We start from the raw sequence: 4,512 nt of genomic DNA, 5'->3' as shown, positions 1-4,512 counted from the left end.
ACACACACACACACACACACACACACACACACACACACACACACACACACACCTTTTTCCTTTATTTTCATGACTATTTACATTGTAGATTCTTACTCAAGGCATCAAAACTATGAATGAACACATCTGGAATTATGTACTAAAAGTGTGAATTAACTCTTACATAGGTCTTATATTTTAGATTCCTCAAAGTAGCCACCCTTTACTTTTTAGATAGCGCTGCGAACCCTTCGTGTTCTCTTAATGAGCCAGTGAGGTTCATGAGGTAGTCACCTGAAATGGTTTTCACTTCACAGGTGGGACTTCTTAGGGTTAATTAGTGGAATTTCTTGCCTTATTAATGGGGTGGGGACCATCAGTTGTGTTGTGTAGAAGTCAGGTTGATACACAGCCGACAGCACTATTTGACAACTGTTAGAATTCATATTTTGGCAAGAACCAATCAGCTAAGTAAAGAGAAACAAGTGGCCATCATTACTTTAAGAAGTGACGGTCAGTCAGTCCTGAAAATTGTGAAAACTTTGAATTTGTCCCCAAGTGCAGTCACAAAAACCATCAAGCGCTTCAACGAAACTGGCTCACATGAGGAGCGCCCCAGGAAAGGAATACCAAGAGTCACTTCCGCTGCTGAGGATAACTTCATCCGAGTCACCAGCCTCAGAAATCGCAAGTTAACAGCAGTTCAGATTAGAGACCAGCTGAATACCACAAAGAGTTCTAGCAGCAGACACATCTCTAGAATAACTGTTAGGAGGAGACTGCGTGAATCAGGCCTCCGTGGTAAAATAGCAGCTAGGAAACCACTGCTAAGGAGAGGCAAAAAGCAGAAAAGATTTGTTCAGGCCAAGAAACACAAGGAACGGACATTTGACCAGGGGCAATCTGGGCTTTGGTCTGATGAGTCCAAATTTGAGATCTTTGTTTCCAACCGCCGTGTCTTTGTGCGATAGAGAAAAGGTGAGTAGATGGATTCTACATGCCTGGTTTCCACCGTGAAGCATGGAGGAGGAGGTGTGATAGTGCACCCCCGCTTTGCTGAGACACTGTTGGGGATGTATTCCAAATTGAAGGCATACTGAACCAGCACAGCTACATAGCATCCTGCAGCAACATGCCATCCCATCCAGTTTGCATTTAGTTGGACCATCATTTATTTTTCAACAGGACAATGACCCCAAACACCCCCCCCCCCGCCTGTGTAAGGTCTATTTGACAAAGGAGAGTGATGGAGTGCTGCGCCTCCACAGTCACCGGACCTGAACCCAATCGAGATGGTTTGGGGAGAGCTGGACCGCAGAGTGAAGGCAAAAGGACCAACAAGTGCCAAGCATCTCTGGGAACTCCTTCAAGACTGTTGGGAAACCATTTTAGGTGACTACCTCTTGAAGCTCATCAAGAGCATGCCAAGAGTGTGCAAAGCAGTTATCAGAGCAAAAGGGTGGCTGTCTTCAAAAGTTGTCGATATGTTCTTTTATTTAAATGATCCAAATCCTTAAACAATCCATGTTAATTCCAGACACAGGCGCGCACACACACACAAAACACACACACAAAAAGGACAAACTTTTGCATAACAGTTTTTGTCACACATTAGCCTAACAGCTTCACATGTACTTAGAGAATGTGTCTAAAGTCACAGTTGGTCTTCTTTACTGATTCTCTGCTGCATTCAAACTTACCATTTAGATATAAAGCAGTTAAGTCTACAAATCTTCCTAGTTTCCCATAATATTGTGATCACATACCTTTTTCACTAAAATGGATTAAATCAATGCAATTGGGCGGAATAGCATTGGATGAAGAAAGTCAGAATCCTGCAGAAAATTTGTTCAAACACCATTCAGATATTATTACATTAGTCAGGCTTTCAGTTGGAGATCCTTGTGCAATGCTATTACCATCCACTGAGCCACAAATCCAAATTAGAAAATGCATTTTTTCAGTGTTTTATCCCTGTGTTGACTCTTTAAAAGCAGCACATTTTAAGTGTTCCTGATCAGAGTTGCATTTAACCATGTACTGTACATATGGTTCATAACAGAGGCTTAGTAGCTATTGAAAATGCACCATTTTTATACATTGTACTTTGAATAATCTATAGCTTGAGGGATTCAAACATTGTTTTTACTGCAATTGTCCTCTAAATCTTTCATCTTAATTGGGGCTTTATATTTGGCTCTAAAATATTCAGGAATCCAACCATTATCCAACCAGTGCTGTAACACACTGTATTGGTCTATTGGACACAAACAGAGTTTGAGGATTGACATTGTTAGACAATCTGTGTTAATGACTGGTTATGGGGGAAATAAAGAAGGTACAATGAAGAGTTCAAGCCTATTGTTCAGTTTGATTAACAGCAAATAGTGGAATGAACAGAGTCTCCTACCCAATGTTTAATTGCATCCAACAATGAGAGAGAAAGAAAACAAAGACCCCCTCTGCTGATTTACACACCCTGAAAATACTAGCATGACTATGTAGGTGTGCAATGTCTGTTGCAGCTACACTTATGTAAAATACACCCACTTATCAGTTTTAATCATTGGTCTACGACAGTGACTCAACAGCAGAATTACTTTTTATAATTACCTCATTCTGAAGGGGTGAATACAGACACTGGTGGAAAGACAGAAAGAAACAACTGAGAGAGTGTCTCTTAAACTTGAGTGCATGAGGCTCCTCAACATCTTTGTGGCCGGGTTAGCTCAATTGGTAGAGCAGGCACACATTTATAGAGGGTAACTCCTTGACGCAGCGCCCTCGGGTTAGACTCCGATCTATGGCCCTTTGCTGCACCTTTCTCCCCTTTTCATGTTATCATCCATCCTGAGAAAAATATAGACCTAAAAATTCCCCCAAAAATTATGTATAAATAAATTAAAATAACATCTTCCCTGACCCCAAGTCTGCTTGTGTTTATACAGTAATGCTGCATTGACATCAGGTGTAAGCTATTTTATAGTTTGACTAGTTAATACTCTTCAAGTGGTATTTCCAATAGAGGATTTATTACTTTTTTGAACCCACCGATATTTCCGAGTTGTAACTATAGTTTAATTTAATGCTACCATGCTAAGGTAAAACACCTGGTCTATTTCATTGTATTCTGTTACCTATGTAAAACTCAAATTCTAGTATCCTTATTGTCCAATACAGGGAAATTGGTTTGCAGCAAGGATTCATAGCCAGAAAAATGATGGACAACAAACAGGACCTAGTTTACAGAGTGGTCTAATAGGGGGTTCTTTGCACACAGAACTTCATGCTGGTTGCCACACGAGCAGCGTCGCCCTTGACATCACCATAGCACTCGGGACATGATATTGTATAGCCTAGAGTTGGATGAGAGATTTGGTATGTTAATGTTATTCAAAGGGCTCGACACTAGCAACCTCCCCCCCACCAAATGTGAAAACGCTGAGCAGCTAGTACCTTTGGAAAACCACTAGCCCCAGTGGCTGGTGAGCAAAAAAGTTGATGTCATATAGGGCAACCATGATTTAAGAAAACTCCATATGACCAAAAATTGAATTCCCCTGTTGGATAATTCAGTTGAAATTGAAGTGTCTTGCTGAATGGAAATGCCAGGGTGACACCACACATCATTTTACAGGCAACACAAGGTTTTAGCATTCGAATCACTGCTCAGAGTGATAAGGTATTATCAGATGACAACTTACAATTAATGTTCAGCAAATGAGCATGGAGTACAAATTGGCTCTCTCCCCATGGCTACATTTCCAAAAGCACATATTCAGCTGAGAAATGGTGTCGTGTTGTTGGCATGCATTTTGTATGGTGTGATGTCTGATTCAGGGACTGCCAATAATCACATTTGCATGGTGAATACAGCAAACAAGGCCACGTGACCGACCACTTCTAGGCAAATATGTGCTCTTTTCATAGGTTCATAAAGACACACAGTAGGTTCTTTGCCCTGAGAGCTGTTTGTCAATATGGAATCATCTCTAAGCTCCAATTCAACTGTAAATATTAATTCAACCGACAATATAAGTCAGTAAGTTGTAAAGACCCCCAATTGCGTGAAAAATCTCATGAGAGACTGGCCTGTTCATGTGGGCAAACCGGAAAAACAAGTCGTTTGATTTATATTGAGAGTAAGTTCTGCCAATCCTTAGTATGGAGTATTTTCAGATAATTCTCATGTCTATTTTATCAAGTATAAAATCTACCTTTCTCATGGACTGTACGTTGCACGTATCTGTTGTGTATAAACATATCCAACAGCTGAGATAGAGACCACATGTTTGGAGGCAAGTGACCCCATTAGGTCTGAACGTAGCACCCATGTTTCAAGGAAAGAAAAGATCACTGAATATCCCATCTATGCATCCTCTCATCCATGTCTAGGTCGCGGTGGCAACAGGCTAACACAGCTACCTTTTACTGAAAACCATTTTGCTATTTTAGCTATAACAGATACTTAAATTTAACTATTACCTCCGGCCTTTAAGGGTCTGCAGCTGGTGGAGAGGTCTGGAAGAGGAA

Source organism: Etheostoma cragini, chromosome 1 (assembly GCF_013103735.1).
Source record: "Etheostoma cragini isolate CJK2018 chromosome 1, CSU_Ecrag_1.0, whole genome shotgun sequence".
NCBI classification, from domain to species: Eukaryota; Metazoa; Chordata; class Actinopteri; order Perciformes; family Percidae; genus Etheostoma; species Etheostoma cragini.
This window is presented reverse-complemented; position numbering follows the sequence as displayed.